The 20,086-nt window shown below is 42.9% G+C and overlaps 1 pseudogene; it reads left to right on the forward strand.

Moving 5' to 3' along the window:
* Nucleotides 1-20,061, forward strand: part of LOC123057025 (microtubule-associated protein RP/EB family member 1B-like) — a 58,170-nt pseudogene extending 38,109 nt beyond the window's left edge.
* The last annotated feature ends 25 nt before the right edge of the window (nt 20,062-20,086 follow it).

Raw genomic sequence — 20,086 nt, forward strand, 5'->3', positions numbered from 1 at the left:
TTCATGCTAGAATTGTATTAACCGGAAACATAATACATGTGTGAATACATAGACAAACATAGTGTCACTAGTATGCCTCTACTTGACTAGCTCATTGATCAAAGATGGTTAAGTTTCCTAACCATAGACATGAGTTGTTATTTGATCAATGGGATCACATCATTAGGAGAATTATGTGATTGACTTGACCCATTCCGTTAGCTTAGCACTTGATCGTTTGTTTACTGCTATTGCTTTCTTCATGACTTATACATGTTCTTATGACCATGAGATTATGCAACTCCCGAATACCGGAGGAACACTTTGTGTGCTACCAAACATCACAACGTAACTGGGTGATTATAAAGGTGCTCTACAAGTATCTCTGATGGTACTTGTTGAATTGGCATAAATCAAGATTAGGATTTGTCACTCCGATTGTCAGAGAGGTATCTCTGGGTCCTCTCGGTAATACACATCACTATAAGCCTTGCAAGCATGATAACTAATGAGTTAGTTATGGGATGATGTATTACGGAACGAGTAAAGAGACTTGCCGGTAACGAGATTGAACTAGGTATTTGTCGTGGAGTTGTCATGGCAGATGTCCTAGCGAAAGGACTTAGTCGTAGGGCCATCGCAACTAGGAAGCTTAAAGGGGTTAATCGGGACAAAGGACACGATAGTTTATACTGGTTCGGCCCCTTTCGGTGAAGGTAAGGCCTAGTCCAGTTGATGTTGTATTACCAGGTTTCGATGACCAAGGAGCAAATCCGCTAGCTTGGCTATCGATCTCTTGTTTCTTGTCCTAAGCCGCCGCCGGTCGTCCCCTTATATACATGGGTTGACGCCTGGCGGCCTACAGAGTCCCGGCCGGCTCATAAAATGTGTCTGTCTCGGTCACATATTTTATATGCCTTTGTTTACAAGTCTTTCTTTACATATGGCGGTTTACAATATTGGGCCTTAAGCTGCCTCTGGGCTTAGGCCTTCTACATGTCTTAATAAACTATCACCTTGAATATTACTGGGCTTCTTTTGTAACCTGCCATTGGGGTTGACCCGGCCCTGATACGTCTCCAACGTATCTATAATTTTTGATTGCTCCATGCTATATTATCTACTGTTTTAGATGTTTATGGGCTTTATTATACACTTTTATATCATTTTTGGGACTAACCTATTAACCCAGAGCCCAGTGCTAGTGTCTGTTTTTACCTTGTTTTAGGGTTTCAAAGAAAAGGAAAATCAAACGGAGTCCAATTGACCTGAAACTTCACGGAACTCATTTTTGGAAGGAAAGAAGCCCAGAAGATTTGAAGTGCACGTAAGGGAAGCTTCGAGGAGGCCACGAGGTAGGGGGCGCGCCCTCCACCCTCGTGTCCCCCCTGACGTACTTCTTCCACCTATATATCTCCATATACCCTAAAACTTCCAGGGAGCACAATAGATCAGGAGTTCCGCCGCCAGAAGCCTCCGTAGCCACCGAAAACCAATCTAGACCCGTTCCGGCACCCTGTCGGAGGGGCAATCCCTCTCCGGTGGCCATCTTCGTCATCCCGGTGCTCTCCATGACGAGGAGGGAGTAGTTCTCCCTCGGGGCTGAGGGTATGTACTAGTAGCTATGTGTTTGATCTCTCTCTCTCTCTCTCGTGTTCTTGATTTGGCACGATCTTGATGTATCGCAAGCTTTGCTATTATAGTTGGATCTTATGTTTCTCCTCCCCCTCTACTCTCTTGTAATGAATTGAGTTCCCCCTTTGAAGTAATCTTATCGGATTGAGTCTTTAAAGATTTGAGAACACTTGATGTATGTCTGCCGTGCGTATCTGTGGTGACAATGGGATATCATGTGATTCACTTGATGTATGTTTTGGTGATCAACTTGCGGGTTCCGCCCATGAACCTATGCATAGGGGTTGGCACACGTTTTCGTCGTGATTCTCCGGTAGAAACTTTGGGTCACTCTTTGAGGTCCTTTGTGTTGGTTTGAATAGATGAATCTAAGATTATGTGACGCATATCGTATCATACCCACGGATACTTGAGGTGACATTGGAGTATCTAGGTGACATTAGGGTTTTGGTTGATTTGTATCTTAAGGTGTTATTCTAGTACAAACTCTAGGGCTGTTTGTGACACTTATAGGAATAGCCCAACGGGTTGATTGGAAAGAATAACTTTGAGGTGGTTTCGTACCCTACCATAATCTCTTCGTTCGTTCTCCGCTATTAGTGACTTTGGAGTGACTCTTTGTTGCATGTTGAGGGATAGTTATATGATCCAATTATGTTATTATTGTTGAGAGAACTTGCACTAGTGAAAGTACGAACCCTAGGCCTTGTTTCAATGCATTGCAATATCGTTTACGCTCACTTTTATCATTCGTTACTTTGCTGTTTTTATATTTTCAGACTACAAAAACTATTATCTACCATCCATATACCACTTCTATCATCATCTCTTCGCCGAACTAGTGCACCTATACAATTTACCATTGTATTGGGTGTGTTGGGGACACAAGAGACTCTTTGTTATTTGGTTGCAGGGTTGCTTGAGAGAGACCATCTTCATCCTACGCCTCCTACGGATTGATAACCTTAGGTCATCCACTTGAGGGAAATTTGCTACTGTCCTACAAACCTCTGCACTTGGAGGCCCAACAACGTCTACAAGAAGAAGGTTGTGTAGTAGATATCAAGCTCTTTTCTGGCGCCGTTGCCAGGGAGGTTAGCGCTTGAAGGTATATCTTTAGATCTTGCAATCGAGTATTTTAGTTTCTTGTTTTATCACTAGTTTAGTTTATAAAAGAAAACTATAAAAAAAATGGAATTGAGTTTGTCTCATACGCTTCACCTTTTTAATATCTTTCGTGAGTATGATGGAAAGGATAATTGTGCTCAAGTGATAGAAGAAGAAATCTATAAAATGTTTGGCACTAAATCTTCGAACGATGAGCATGATTGCAATGTTGTTAGTACGAATTCTTTGAATATCCATGATACTAATGATGATTGCACTAGTTATGATGTCTCCTATAAACATGTCAATTTTTGTGGAGTACATTGGGTTTGTAAGTACACACCAAATAGGGAAGATAGATATTGCAAGAGGCATAAGTACTTAGAAACTGAATTGTCGCAAGAAAGTCTTGATGATTGTGCTGAAAAATTCAATATTTTTCGCCCCCTTGTGAACTTTGCAATGAACATGGTCATTTAAATCTCCCATGCAAATTGTTTCATGACCGAATCGTATCCAAAAATTGTGATAATTTGATTACCCTTGAGCATCATAAAGAGCTTAGTCTTCTTTTGGGGTATGAGGAAATGAAACGTATAACTGAGGGTATTCCAAAGTTTAATCTTGATAGATTTCTTGATTTTGATCTAGAGAAAATTTATATGTATTGTGGGGTGAATTGTATTGAAAATCCTTATATTGCCAACTACATAAAGAAAAGAAAACAAATAGAAGATGAAGAGAATACTAATGAAAGGGAAGAGGCTTCCCAATACCCTCCTATTATTTCTTATGATGAATCAGGTAACGAGGAGGAGCCTCCTATTCAACCAATCTCATTAATGAGGAGCTCCAAAAAGAGGATTGAACCCACACATGATGTGGTGAAGAAGAAGAAAAGAAAAAGGAAGAGAGGTAAAAAGATATATACCCCAAATAATGCTGCTCCTATTACTATTGTGCCTCATGAAAATATAATTGTGGAATATAATGATACTTCTTATGATCTTGAAAATCTTTTTGGCACTTGCTTGGAAAAATATGATAATTTCTATACTATTGGTGCTATCCATACTATTAACGATGAGAGTGATTATGCTTATGATATGAAAAGGCCCAAGCTTGAGGATGCCATGTTTGATGAAGATGATGTTTTTGAGAATATATTTGCTGCAATTAATGTTTGTCCCAAGCTTGGGGATGCTACGTTTAATGAAGATGATATTTTTAGTCTCCCAAGTTTTGATATGCAAATTTATAATGATGATAGCATGCCTCCTACCTATGATGATTGTTGTGATGATAATTATGCTATAAAAAGTAGTGATTATATTTATAAAACTTTTCATGATTATGGTTACCCATTTTCTGAACATTACTCTTTAATATGGAAACAATTTATAGTATTCGAGTCTCTTATGATACTCCCACTATTCCGAATGAGAAGAATTTTGCTTGTGTGGAGAGTAGTAAAATTTCTATGCTTGTAGATGATGAGAAGAATGCTTTAGGTGATGGTTATATTGTTGAATTAATTCATGATGCTACTGAAAATTATTATGAGGGAGGAATATATGCTTGTAGGAATTGCAATAATATCAAGTTTCCTCTCCATGTGCTTGAAGTTTTGAAGTTATGCTTGTTTTACCTTCCTATGCAAGTTGATTCTTGTTCCCATAAGTTGTTTGCTCAAAAAGTCCCTATGCATAGGAAGTGGGTTAGACTTAAATTTTCTAGTCATATTCTTCATGATGCTCTCTTTATGTTTCAATTCTTATCTTATATGTGAGCATCATTGAAATCATCATGCCTAGCTAGGGGCGTTAAACGATAGCGCTTGTTGGGAGGCAACCCAATTTTAGTTTTATTCCTTGATTTTTGCTCCTGTTTAGTAATAAATAATTCATCTAGCCTCTGTTATGATTGAGTTTTTATGTTTTAATTAGTGTTTGTACCAAGTAGAACCTTTGGGAAGACTTGGGGAAAGTCTTGTTGATCATGCTGTAAAAAACAGAAACTTTAGCGCTCACGAGAATTGCTGCCATTTTTATTTGGAGAGTGCTATTTAGTTAATTATTTCTTCATATGATTAATAGATAAATTCCTCAGGTCCAGCAATTTATTTTAGAATTTTTGGGGTTCCAGAAGTTTGCGTTAGTTACAGATTACTACAGACTGTTCTGTTTTTGACAGATTCTGTTTTTCGTGTGTTGTTTGCTTATTTTGATGAATCTATGGCTAGTAAAAGAGTTTATAAACCATAGTGAATTTGGAATACAGTAGGTTTAACACCAATATAAATAAAGAATGAGTTCATTACAGTACCTTGAAGTGGTGTTTTGTTTTCTTTCACTAACGGAGCTCACGAGTTTTCTACTTTAAGTTTTGTGTTGTGAAGTTTTCAAGTTTTGGGTAAAGATTCGATGGACTATGGAATAAGGAGTGGCAAGAGCCTAAGCTTGGGGATGCACAAGGCACCCCATGGTAATATTCAAGGACAACAAAAAGCCTAAGCTTGGGGATGCCCCGGAAGGCATCCCCTCTTTCGTCTTCGTTCATCGGTAACTTTACTTGGAGCTATATTTTTATTCGCCACATGATATGTGTTTTGCTTGGAGCGTCAATTTATTTTGTTAGAATTTGATTGCTGTTATTTAGAACAATGTTTTTCATATTTTATTTCAATAAAAGTGGCATTGATAGCCTTTACTATGCCTATTTTAGAAGTCCACATGTTGCTGTTTGAAAACAGAAAGTTTACCGCTGTTGCAATAATTCCCTAGAAAATTCAGAATGTGATAAAATGTTGAAACCTTTTGCATATTAAGCTCTAATAAATTTACTACAGTGGGAATTTTCTTTCATAATTTTTGTAGTTAGGTAAGTATTGATCTAGCTGCATTCTTTACAGACTGTCCTGTTTAGGCAGATTGCTGTTATGCTTGCATTGTTTGCATATGTTTGCTTCTTTAATAATTCTATTTGAGGATAGGACTATTAAATATGAAGAGTCATTTAGTATGAAATGTTGAATAATAATTTTTGTGATTTTCTACAGTATAGGATGATAAGGTTTTTCAGTTGATTTATACTAACTTATCTCACGAGTCCATGTTGAGTTTTGTGTGGATGAAGCTTTTGAGATTTAGGGAGACCGTGATATGAGAAGAATTAAGGAGACACAAAAGCTCAAGCTTGGGGATGCCCAAGGCACCTCAAGATAATATTTCAAGAAGTCTCAAGCGTCTAAGCTTGGGGATGCCCGGTTGGCATCCCACCTTTCTTCTTCAACAACTATCGGTTATTATCGGTTGATCCTAAGTTTTTGCTTCTTCACATGATGTTTGCTATTCTTAGATGTTATTTTATTTAGTTTTGCCTGCTGTTTGAATAAAATACCAAGATCTGAAATTATTAAATGTTAGAGATTCTTCACATAGTTGCATAATTATTCGACTACTCATTGATCTTCACTTATATCTTTCGGAGTAGTTTGTCGTTTGCTCTAGTGCTTCATTTATATCTTTTTAGAGCACGGTGGTGGTATTATAGAAATAGATGAACTCTCATGCTTCACTTAGATTATTTTGAGAGTCTTAAATAGCATGGTAATTTGCTCAAATAATCTTAATATGCTAGGCATCCAAGAATAGTAAAAACTTTCATATAGAGTATTGAATACTAAGAGAAGTTTGATGCTTGATGATTGTTTTGAGATATGGAGGTAATAATATCAAAGTCGTGCTAGTTGAGTAGTTGTGAATTTGAGAAATGCTTGTGTTGAAGTTTGCAAGTCCCGTAGCATGCACGTATGGTAAACATTGTGTAACAAATTTGAAACATGAGGTGTTATTTGATTGTCCTCCTTATGAGTGGCGGTCGGGGACGAGCGATGGTCTTTTCCTACCAATCTATCCCCCTAGGAGCATGCACATAGTGCCGAGGTTTTGGATGACTTGTAGATTTTTGCAATAAGTATGTGAGTTCTTTATGACTAATGTTGAGTCCATGGATTATACGCACTCTCACCCTTCCATCATTGCTAGCCTCTTCAGTACTGTGCATTGCCCTTTCTCACATTGAGAGTTGGTGCAAACTTCGCCGGTGCATCCAAACCCCGTGATATGATACACTCTTTCACACATAAACCTCCTTATATCTTCCTCAAAACAGCCACCATACCTACCTATTATGGCATTTCCATAGCCATTCCGAGATATATTGCCATGCAACTTTCCACCGTCCCGTTTATTATGACACACATCATCATTGTCATATTTCTTTGCATGATCATGTAGTTGACATCATATTTGTGGAAAATCCACCGTTCATAATTTTTCATACATGTCACTCTTGATTCATCGCAATCCTGGTACACCACCGGAGGCATTCATATAGAGTCATCTTCTATTCTAGCATTGAGTCGTAAATAAATAGAAGTGTGATGATCATCATTTTCTAGAGCATTGTCCTAAGTGAGGAATAAAAAAAGAAAAAAAAGAAGATAAAGGCCATAAAAAAGAGAAGGCCCAAAAAAAGAGAAAGGCCATAAAAAAGAAAAGGCCCAAATAAAAAAAGAAAAAAAGAAAAAAAATGAGAGAGAAAGAGAGAAGGGGCAATGCTACTATCCTTTTACCACACTTGTGCTTCAAAGTAGCACCATGATCTTCATGATAGAGAGTCTCCTATGTTGTCACTTTCATATACTAGTGGGAATCTTTCATTATAGAACTTGGCTTGTATATTCCACTGATGGGCTTCCTCAAATTGCCCTAGGTCTTCGTGAGCAAGCGAGTTGGATGCACACCCACTTAGTTTCTTTTTGAGCTTTCATATACTTATAGCTCTAGTGCATCCGTTGCATGGAATCCCTACTCACTCACATTGATATCTATTGATGGGCATCTCCATAGCCCGTTAATACGCCTAGTTGATGTGAGACTATCTTCTCCTTTTTGTCTTATCCACAACCACCATTCTATTCCACCTATAGTGCTATGTCCATGGCTCACGCTCATGTATTGCGTGAAGATTGAAAAAGTTTTGAGAATGTCAAAAGTATGAAACAATTGCTTGGCTTGTCATCGGGGTTGTGCATGATTTAAATATTTTGTGTGGTGAAGATGGAGCATAGCCAGACTATATGATTTTGTAGGGATAACTTTCTTTACCCATGTTATTTTGAGAAGACATAATTGCTTTGTTAGTATGCTTGAAGTATTATTATTTTCTATGTCAATATGAACTTTTGTCTTGAATCTTTCGGATCTGAATATTCATGCCACAATTAAGAAGAATTACATTGAAATTATGCCAAGTAGCACTTGGCATCAAAAATTCTGTTTTTATCATTTACCTACTCGAGGACGAGCAGGAATTAAGCTTGGGGATGCTGATACATCTCCAATGTATCTATAATTTTTTATTGCTCCATGCTATATTATCTACTGTTTTGGATGTTTATGGGCTTTATTATACACTTTTATATCATTTTTGGGACTAACCTATTAACCCAGAGCCGAGTGCCAGTTTCTGTTTTTACCTTGTTTTAGGGTTTCGAAGAAAAGGAAAATCAAACGGAGTCCAATTGACCTGAAACTTCACGGAACTCATTTTTGGAAGGAAAGAAGCCCAGAAGACTTGAAGTGCACATAAGGGAAGCTTCGAGGAGGCCACAAGGTAGGGGGCGCGTCCTCCACCCTCGTGGGCCCCTTGTGGCCCCCCTGATGTACTTCTTCCGCCTATATATCTCCATATACCCTAAAACTTGCAGGGAGCACAATAGATCGGGAGTTCCGCCGCCAGAAGCCTCCGTAGCCACCGAAAACCAATCTAGACCCGTTCTAGCACCCTGCCGGAGGGGGAATCCCTCTCCGGTGGCCATCTTCATCATCCCAGTGCTCTCCATGACAAGGAGGGAGTAGTTTTCCCTCGGGGCTGAGGGTATGTACTAGTAGCTATGTGTTTGATCTCTCTCTCTCTCTCGTGTTCTTGATTTGGCACGATCTTGATGTATAGCGAGCTTTGCAATTATAGGTGGATCTTATGTTTCTCCTCCCCCTCTACTCTCTTGTAATAAATTGAGTTTCCCCTTTGAAGTAATCTTATTGGATTGAGTCTTTAAAGATTTGAGAACACTTGATGTATGTCTTGCTGTGCGTATCTGTGGTGACAATGGGATATCACGTGATTCACTTGATGTATGTTTTGGTGATCAACTTGCAGGTTCCGCCCATGAACCTATGCATAGGGGTTCGCACACGTTTTCGTCGTGATTCTCCGGTAGAAACTTTGGGGCACTCTTTGAGGTCCTTTGTGTTGGTTTGAATAGATGAATCTGAGATTGTGTGACGCATATCATATAATCATACCCACAGATACTTGAGGTGACATTGGAGTATCTAGGTGACATTAGGGTTTTGGTTGATTTGTGTCTTAAGGTGTTATTCTAGTACGAACTCTAGGGCTGTTTGTGACACTTATAGGAATAGCCCAACAGATTGATTGGAAAGAATAACTTTGAGGTGGTTTCGTACCCTACCATAATCTCTTCGTTCGTTCTCCGCTATTAGTGACTTTGGAGTGACTCTTTGTTGCATGTTGAGGGATAGTTATATGATCCAATTATGTTATTATTGTTGAGAGAACTTGCACTAGTGAAAGTATGAACCCTAGGCCTTGTTTCAACGCATTGCAATACCGTTTACGCTCACTTTTATCATTTGTTACGTTGCTGTTTTTATATTTTCAGATTACAAAAACTATTATCTACCATCCATATACCACTTGTATCATCATCTCTTCACCGAACTAGTGCACCTATACAATTTACCATTGTATTGGGTGTGTTGGGGACACAAGAGACTCTTTGTTATTTGGTTGCAGGGTTGCTTGAGAGAGACCATCTTCATCCTACGCCTCCTACAGATTGATAAACCTTAGGTCATCCACTTGAGGGAAATTTGCTACTGTCCTACAAACCTCTGCAATTGGAGCCCCAACAACGTCTACAAGAAGAAGGTTGTGTAGTAGACATCAGGCCCCTCCTGGGCGGATCATACCTGGTAGCTATATTCCCAACATTAGGCCCCAGGTTGACTTGAACTTTGTTCTTTGTCAATCTTCAATACTTAGACGAAATCCATCTTCCTTTCTCGGTAAAAATTCTATAACCCGCCATGATGTCATCTTCAGAAAACACGAAAACCCGCTATGACGTCATCTTCAATGGATCTTTATCTTTTAATGTCTTCCGAGAATCGAGGCGTCCATTTAGCTGGATAATCATTGTTTTGGTCTTCCTCAATTTTTGCGCCTGCCTATTCACCTATCCCCTTATAAATAGGCTTGGCCGGTCTTTCCCCTTTTCTTCTTCTTCCTCATCTTCTCGCTACCTCTCTGCCTCTCGAGCTCCGCCGTCCCCGCAGTGCCCGCCGTCGCCTCTCAACGTCAGTTGTTGCATCACCCTGCGCTCGTCCCGAGAACCGCGGCGACCCTTCGCAGAAGCTCTTCATTTGTAAGTTCCTTACCTTTCCGCGCCCTTAGATCCGTTTAGGGTTATGAGTTCATCGACGTTCCTCGCCGTTCATCACAGACCTCCTTGTAGTTTCTTCTCCGTACCCTCTCTTGATCCAGAAGGAAAGTAGAACTTGTGCGGTAGTGGTTTTACACCCATTTTAGATGTTAGTAGATCCTTTTCCTTTGCACAGATACCTTCTTAGAGCTGATGAACTTCTCTGCGCTCATTCTTTAGGTCTAGATTTATTTTTTCTTTTCTGACCCATTTTGATCCAGAATACTAGTGATAGCTTTGGGAAATCTGTTTGTCTCAACACTTAGCCAATTCTATTTCTGGTTTCCTTCAAATGTCTTTAGTCATGGCGGCTTATTACGCCGGCTCACTTTTCCCTTATATGACATTAGCCCTTATTTAAGCCACCATTATTCATTTGCACCATCATCATTTAACTTCACCACTAAATTGAACCGGCACATTACTTTCTTTTCAGTTTGTCCTTTGATCATCATGCCGTCAAAAGCACCGACTGTCTGCAACTGGGTCCCTTTCACAGTCACTGAAGATACCTTGAAGGAATTCTTCACCATAGGATTTTTGCCAGGGAAAAATGTTATGTCTTATCGTGCACCTGACCCGGACGAGGAACGGCCTAATCCCAAAGACGGTGAAGTTATTGTCTTCTCTGACCACATGAATCGGGGTTTTTCACCACCCAGCTCAAAGTTCTTCAGAGACGTTCTTCATTTTTTCAAACTCCACCCTCAAGATCTTGGACCCAATTCCATATCCAAATCTGCAATTTCCAAGTTCTCTGTGAGGTGTATCTTCAGGAAGAGCCGACTGTGGAACTCTTCAAAGAGTACTTTTATTTGAACCGCCAGAATGAGTGTACCAATGTCCCTAGCTTGGAACTTGGTGGAATCTCAATTCAGCGCCGACAGGGCGCCGTCTTTCCCTTAATAGTCTTACCGAGTCATCCCAAAGATTGGAATCAGACCTGGTTATATTACCAAGATACATCTCCAGCCAATGAAAAACCACTGCCGGGTTATCACGCGGAGCGTCTGGATTCCAAGTTTGTGCTCCCTGATAAGTTTACTGCTGTTGAACGCAAGAAGCTTATTCCATCTATTAAAAGGATCAATGCCTTACTGGGGAATGGCTTAACCAGAGTTGATTTGATCCGTTGCTGGATCTCGTTGCGGGTCATTCCTCTAAGCTGCCAATCCAAATTGATGTATGAATATGGCGGAGGCCCAGATGATTCTCTATGTTACAACTCTGTACAACTAACTGAAGAAGACATTGTTTCAATGTCAACCATCCTTGTGAATGGCAAGTATGAGGATTGCAGTAAGGTTGGGTTAGACCCCTTCTGTAAACTTAACCTGGCACTAGAGGTGAGAAACCCCTGACCTATTTCTCTTTTTGTGTTTTCCTCTGTAGTTTTAAATACTTGCATGACCTTTTATCCTGTTTATTTATTTACAGGCCAAATCCGACTTCTGGAAAGCCAAGTATCATCATGAAGCTGCCAAGAAGGCTAGAGCCGCCGCCATAGCCGCCAGGAAGATGACCCAGAGGTCCAAGAAGAAAAGGAGCACTGCTTCGGACCTATTAAAGCTTAACGATGATACTGAGTCAGAGGTAGCCGTTGACTCCCTTGGCCAGTTTTTTAATAACCTTATTGACACTGACTATTGCTAGGACGACACGGGGGCCAGTCAGGCCGTAGAAGAAGAGGTAACTATTTCCTACGACTCAACCCATTTGCCAAGGCAGAAACTTCGACTGGTAACCCAGAAAGTAAGGTTTTCGCACCCTTTGGCTTACTTGGACCCTCATTTTCTTTTGAAAAAGCAGCAACATGAGAGCCGTCGTCAGGCCCGGAATAATGACGATGATGAACCGCCTTCTGTTTTACAACAAACTCCTCGAAAACACCAGAATGAGGTTTCTTTCATCTTCATCTATTGCTTTCATTAATGAATCTATTCCCTTGCCTCACTGACTTTATTTTACCTTTTACAGGAGGTTTCTCGCTCTTTTGGCGACTCATCTCAGACTCAGTTTCTGGCTTTCAAAACTGCTCCTGGGTAAGGAACAATCCGCTTTCCTCTGTATCTTTAAAAATTGCATTCTTATATTAACTATCTCATAAAACTTTTCTTAGCAGCCAAGCCAAATCCAAGAAGGCCAAGGTGATTAAGCCGTCAGAAGACCCGAAGGTTCCTGCACCTGAGCCGGCCATGCCAACTCCTCCCTTTGAAACCGAAGCACCTGAAGACCCAGCTATTCATACTCAATTAGCTCATCCTGGGTTGTCAGCCGATGAGATCACCCTTAATTCGGCTATCACTGAACCATCTAGTTCAGCTAACCCGCCAACAACTTCTGATACTGACGTGTTGATTACTGGTAGCCGATTTGTTGAACCAGGGACCCCCACTGTGTTGCCCGGCACACTGCTAAACAAGAAGCCTTGGAGAAGCAGAAAGTGTGTTTTGATATCTCTCACTACACTCATCTGAATGCTAGTGACATACTGTCCGGCTATCTCAGTCATGTTCATTCCATCCGTGAGTCAGAAATTGAGATGGTCAAGCAATTGCAGCTAAAATATGAGGTATGTTCTCCGGTTCACTTATACTCTGCCAGCCCCCAAGTCTTCAGATGATGAACCTAAATGATCTGTAGACTTTATGATATAGGTTGATACTTTCTCTCTAAGTTTTTCAGAAGTCCAACAAAGTAGTGTAAACTTCACCTGTAGTCCCCAAGGGCCGGCTCAATTTATCATAAATGAACCGGTACTTAACTTTATAACTGTCTTTTACTAGTCCCAATAAGTATTGCAATCCGGCTTAATCTTGAGAAACTTTCTGAATGTCATGCATTAGCCCCCAAGTGCCAAATGTTGTTACTTTGTAAAGCACTTGGGACTTAAAACATATAAGAGTCATAAAAAGCTTTGGTAGACATTAGCCCCCAAGTGTCAAGTGGTATTGCGGTGCATAGTACTTGAGACTTGAACCCTTATATCTTTTAGTTTAAGCCTTGACACACATGTGTATGTTTTGTAGAACGCCCTATCTGAATTGAGCTCCCAATTAACTGATGCAAAGACCCGGCTGACGGATCAAGAGGAAGAAATCAAGACTGCTGACTCTAAACTCCAATTGAGTCTTTCCGAGACAGAAAAATTAAAGACCAGCTTGACTGCAAAGAAGAAATCCTGGGCCGAAGAAAAGACGCTGCTAATACAACATGCTGAAAACAGCTGAAGCGGCCCTTGAGGAGGTTACCACGGAGCTCACGGGCTTAAAAAACCAGGTATCTCAAATGGTTTCCGCCATCTTTGGTAAGTCATCTATATTAATTACATATACTTTCTTTTGACCCGGAATATAAGCCGCCTGCTGAGCCTTTGTTTAAAAAACACTCGCAGGTCCATGAAGCAAAAATCTGAGCCAAGATAGTGTGACCAAATTTAAAGCGATTTATACCTTGGTGGAGCAATTGTATACTGGCACTCAACGAGCACTTGCCACCATCTCCCCTGCCAACCAAGGACCCAATCGGTTGAGCGATGTCTTGAAGAAGTTATCAATCTTACCCGCCAGGTTTCAAGAGGTCAAACGATCATGTGCCAGAGCCGGATCCCTGACTGCCCTGAGCTGCTCCAAAGCCTGGGTGCCAGATCTAGACCCGGTGGATGTAGCTAAGGGGTACCCTACCGTGAAGGAAGGGACTCTATTTGAGCAAGATGACTTCATTGCCTGCGTGAGGGGGGTTCGACCTCAAGCTACCATTCTTGGAGATGAGACCAACATTGATAAATATCAGCCGGGTTTTGATATGGAGAATAAGAAGATGGCGACTCCCTCTTATAAGGTGAAAGATCTTATCCCGCCGGTTCGTCAACATACTTTTGCTCCGGAAGTTGATCCGGCCGGCCTGATTGATGATGAAGCAGAGTTCATTGCCCTAAACGGCTTTGACTAGTCCAATCCTAGCTTCCAATCAGTAGAAGGAGGTGAACCGGCGAGGAGAGAGTCATAACCATCTTATGGGCTCTTAAAAGCCTTGTAATAGATTTAGCTTGAAACTGTATGTGTTGCTTAAGCCATCACACACAAAATGTTGCATACTACTCTTTGCCAGCACACCTTTGATTACATCTGCAATGTTTTAACTTTGCTCCTGCAAAAAGTGAAAGAACTGGCCTGGCGGTTTAACACTGGACGGGTCAAAAAAAACCCGGTATATGTCTTTATGAATTTTCATATTGGAAAAGATGAACAAGGCTGAAAAAACCTGTTCATGAACAACACTGACATACCTGTGTTTCTGGACTGCCGGTTTTCATGATCCAATCTTTTTGAGAAGTCAATGCTTCCATACACCTGATAACTATCATGCCTTGGCGGCTTATTGTTAAGCCGGCTTAAATAAAAACCATACTGATAGTTTAGATTTGAGATAATGAAAACCAGGAAGACAAAATAGCAGATTTCAAACAACATAAATTTGGGGGTTTCTGATTCAAATACAATCAGTAAACCGGACCAAAGGGGTTAAGCTAAGATTCGAATACGATCATATAGCCCCCAGTGGCTTTGGCGTTGCGCCGATCAAGAGGGTACCGACAACTATGTTCTCTTTGGTTCGAATATGACCTATGTTTGAACAGGAAGCGCCCAAATGACCTTGAGAGGTTTTTAACGACCCTGATTCGAATACGGTCTAAGTCGGACCCAAAAAGGGGTTAAGCTATGATTCGGATACGATCAAGAAGCCCCCTAGTGAGTTTGGCTTTGAGCCGATCAAGAGGGTTACGACAGCTATGTTCTCTTTGGTTCGAATACGACCTATGTTTGAACAGGAAGCCCCCAAGTGATCATGAGGTTTACAGCTAGATTCGAATACGATCATAAGCCGGACCAAAAAGGTTAAACTAGATTCAGATATGATCAACTCCTTAATAGTCATTTAAATAATGAAAACAGTAAAGATATATGACCTTTGAAGAGAAAACAGACAGAGGTCATGCTTTATTACTTATCATAATATATACAACGTCAAAGTATGTACATGACGAGAGCCGGTAGCTCATGTGTAGTATGGCCGAAGCTGAGCAATGTTCCATGGCCGGTGGGTCTCCTCCTCCGACTTATGTGAGTCTTTGTGCTCTCGAACGTCAATGAGGTAATATGACCTGTTGTTTAAATTCTTGCTGACCACAAAAGGTCCTTCCCAAGGCGGGGATAGTTTGTGTGCATCCGACAGATCCTGAATGAGCCGGAGCACCATGTCACCTTCTTAAAAGGTCCTGGACTTAACCCGGCGGCTGTGATAACGGCGCAGGTCCTATTGATAAATTGTTGATCGAGCCGCCGCCAAGTCTCTCTCCTCATGACCTCGTTTGACGCGTTCAGATCTACCGAGAGCCGGAAAGTCTCCGCTTGAAGCTGCTGAGCACGAGCATCCAAAGCCGCCCGCTCCGCGGCCATCCTGACCTCTTCTGCTGCTAAATTTTCCTTGGCCTGTGCCATCTCTTTGCATAGCTGTGCCACCTCCGCGTCATGCTGAACCTTATCTGCTGGCTCCACTACAGTAGTCAACAAAGCCGTCAACTTATCCATGAGGTCCATTAGCATCAGAGCCGGGGGGCGCGCGGGGTCTCCTGACCCGGCTGCTGCCGACCCGGTGGTTATTGCTGCCGCAGCCGTAGAGTTTCTGCTCGGGTTGAGTGCCAGCCATGAAAACTCCGGCTCAATTTGGCGGCTCAGAGAGGTCCGGAATACTGTTGCCATCGGAACAGCCCCCAAGCACGCCATCTTGTAGCTGATACAAAGAATCTGTCTCGCCTGAGGACGACTCATCATCGGAACAGATGGTCGTCTCACCGCCATCCACTGATCCTTCAGAGAACTCACCTCCATGGATGCAACCCACAAAGGCATGCTTTACGGCAGGTTGGGCCCGGGCGGATCTCGCGCGCTGAGCCGTCTCGGTGAGGTTGGTGCAGACGTCCGGCTCAGGGCCTGACTCGCCGATCCGGCTAATGAAGACATGGATTCCTCCAAAGGGGACCCGGTACCCGTACTCAATTGAGCCAGCCTCGGGGCCCCGGCCTTCGTCATCGATGTAGAGCTTGCCGCAACGACTCTTGGTCATCCGGCCCACAGCGTATCCCTTGAGCCCTTCGAAGTTGCCCTTCAAGAACTCAAATCCACCGTGCGCTGGCCCCATGGTGGGCGCCAACTGTCGTGGAGTTGTCACGACAAATGTCCTAGCGAAAGGACTTAGTCATAGGGCCATCGCAACTAGGAAGCTTAAAGGGGTTAATCGGGACAAAGGACACGAGAGGTTTATACTGGTTTGGCCCCTTTCGGTGAAGGTAAGGCCTAGTCCAGTTGATGTTGTATTACCAGATTTCGATGACCAAGGAGCGAATCCGCTAGCTTGGCTATCGATCTCTTGTTTCTTGTCCTAAGCCGCCGCCGGGTCGTCCCCTTATATACATGGGTTGCCGCCTGGCATCCTACAGAGTCCCGGCCGGCTCATAAAACGTGTCCGGCTCGGTGACTTCTTTTATATGCCTTTCTTTACAAGTCTTTTTTTACATACGGCGGTTTACAATATTGGGCCTTAAGCCGCCTCTGGGCTTAGGCCTTCTACAAGTCTTAATAAACTATCACCTTGAGTATTACTGGGCTTCTTTTGTAACCCGCCATTGGGGTTGACCCGGCCCCTCCTGGGCGGATCATACCCGGTAGCTATATTCCCAACCGTATTGGATACCGACGATCGAATCTCGGGCAAGTAACATACCAATGACAAAGAGAACAACGTATAGTGTTGTGCGGTTGACTGATAAAGATCTTCGTAGAATATATAGGAACCAATATGAGCATCTAGGTTCCGCTATTGGTTATTGACCGGAGACGTGTCTCGGTCATGTCTACATAGTTCTCGAACCCGTAGGGTCCGCATGCTTAAAGTTCTGTGACGATCGGTTTTATGAGTTTATATGTTTTGATGTACCGAAGGTAGTTCAGAGTCCCGGATGTGATCACGGACATGACGAGGAGTCTCAAAATGGTCGAGACATAAATATTGATATATTTGGAAGCCTACGTTTGGACATCGGAATAGTTCCGGGTGAAATCGGGATTTTTACCGGAGCACCGGAGGGGTTACCGGAACCCCCCGGGGACTAATGGGTCTTGTTGGGCCATAAGGGAAAGAGAGAGGGGCCGTCCTAGGGAAGGCAGCGCGCCCCCTTCCCCCTGTCCGAATTGGACTAGGAGAAGGGGGGCGGCGCCCCCCCTTTCCTTCTCTTTCTCTCCCTGCCTTTCCCCCTCCTAGTAGGAGTAGGAAAGGGAGGAATCCTACTCCTACAGTCCTACTAGGAGGAGGATTCCTCCTCCTAGGCACGCCAACAAGGGCCGGTCAGCCTCCCCCTTGCTCCTTTATATACAGGGGCAAGGGGGCACCTCTAGACACACAAGTTGATCACAAAGATCTTTCCCAGCCGTGTGCGATGCCCCCTCCACCATAATCCACCTCGGTCATACTGTAGCGGTGTTTAGGCGAAGCCCTGCTGCGGTAGCTTCATCAACATCGTCACCACGCCGTCGTGCCGACGAAACTCTTTCCCGAGCTCTACTGGATCGTGAGTTCGCGGGACGTCACCGAGCTGAACGTGTGCTGAACGCGGAGGTGTCGTACGCTCGGTACTAAGGATCGGTCGATCGTGAAGACGTACGACTACATCAACCGCGTTGTCATAACGCTTCTGCTTAACGGTCTACGAGGGTACGTGGATGACACTCTCCCTTCTCGTTGCTATGCATCACCATGATCCTGCGTGTGCGTAGGATTTTTTTTGAAATTACTATGTTCCCCAACAGCAGCTGCACCAGTGGTTGCAGCTCTTGGCGGCGATGCTCGTAGCTTCGGTGGCGACGACCGCAGCTCGCCGGCGTGCTTGCCGATGCTCATGCCCGTCCAGTCGCAGCTCGTCAGTCACATACCTCGCGGTTGCAACCTCTCGCTCACCCCCGTTCCAGCAAAAAATCCAGCTTCGCTTCTGGCAAAAAAAATGCATCGTTGTTCGATGCAGCAAACCATGACTACAGATGTAGCTTGATCGTAGCAAAATCCAGGACCGCTTGTAGCATGTAGCATGAAACCCACGACTTCCATCCTCGCCGAATGTTGCTTGGACTACTCGTGGGTTGAAGCTTTTTTCAACTACAAATGAAGCTCCCTCCGTCCGGGTTTATTAGGTCTAAAGACAACTTCTCTTTGACCAAGACACATAGTAATTTACTCACATTAATTCCTCCATTTCACTCCCAATTCAATCTCTCACATGCATGCAACCAATGAAAAAACATGCATGAAGTGTATTAATTTTCCAGCCATGGCACCAACAACAATGACTTTCAATGCAACCAATGAAATTGTTGCATGCATGCACCTTCCAAAGCGAGACCTTATAAAAAAGGACATGCTTGTGATGCCGAGAGGCCTAATAAACCCGGACGGAGGGAGTATCTGTGAACATTTGCAACTTTTTCCGTGGAGCAATGCCCGATTGAAAACTTTGTACATATTTTGGTTGAAGCTTTTTTCATCTAAGGTTGAAGCTTTTTTGGTAACGGTTGCAGCTTTTTCAGTTTGAAAATATTTTTACATTGAAAAAGCTTCATCCATGTTCTCGAAAAGCTGCAACCGGTGAACGTGGTGACCGCGCCGGTTGCAGCTGATTGTAGCAAAATGAGATGCTGATTGTAGCACAAAGGCAACGTGGTTGTAGCAAAAAAAATGCCGGTGGTAGCCAAAAAAAAACATCTTCGTCGCCGTCCCAACCCAGTCGCATCTCTGGCATGAATGGATGTAACAAAATTTCTCGCTGGTCGTAGCAAAAACTGATGAAGATTGCAGCAAAAACTCGTCTCTGCCATCGCGGATTGTAGCTCCGCCATGAATGCATGTAGCAAAAAATGGTGATGGTTCTAGCATGCCGCGACGCTGGTTCCAGCATGCGGCCGTCATGGTCGTAGCTCGCCGGTGGTGATTCTCCCACAGATGCATCTTCGCTGGGCTCCGATTGCAACTCCTTTTCCCACCCCCCATGTCGGAGCTTTTCAACGAGCGGTTTGTGGAGAAGAAGCTTGAAGACGACCACGCGGAGAAGAAGATAACGGAGGGCAGAGTACGATGCACCAGATAGGATGAGAGAAAGAAAAACAGCTGTGGTGGGCTTAGGGCACATGGGTGGGCCGAGAAAAGGAAAAACAAACAACGGAAAACGTGGATCGAGAGACATCCTAGCGCTAGATCCCTTTGCGATCGAGCGGCGCGCGAGCAACCGGCCCAAGCTATCAAGAGACATCCTAGCGCTAAATCCCTTCGCGATCGAGCGGCGCGCGAGCGACCGGCCGAAGCTTCAGCCGGTCCGCCGGTACACAATGTTTCCCAAGTTTTTTTAGCAGATGACAAGCGGTTCGGAAGATACTTTATGCAGCCGATGCAACGGATTCACAACTACCAGAGGCTAATGAAATAATCACCAAGTCGCCACTCTTGTTCTCAGATGAAGCAAAGTGGGATGTGTGTCGCATGATTTTGTGGTATCATCATTATCAACTAGTCCTGAATCTGTAAATGATGAATAACATTTGATGTTAGCCGACATGGTGTGTCAAATACAGTTTCCCTGAACTTGCTACTTGCGAAATGTTAAGTACTCCCTCTGTAAAGAAATATAAGAGCGTTTAGATTACTATTTTAGTGTTTTATAAAAACTCTTATCTCTTTGTGGAGGGAGTA

The sequence above is a fragment of the Triticum aestivum genome, chromosome 3A (genome assembly GCF_018294505.1).
Source record: "Triticum aestivum cultivar Chinese Spring chromosome 3A, IWGSC CS RefSeq v2.1, whole genome shotgun sequence".
Lineage (NCBI taxonomy): Eukaryota > Viridiplantae > Streptophyta > Magnoliopsida > Poales > Poaceae > Triticum > Triticum aestivum.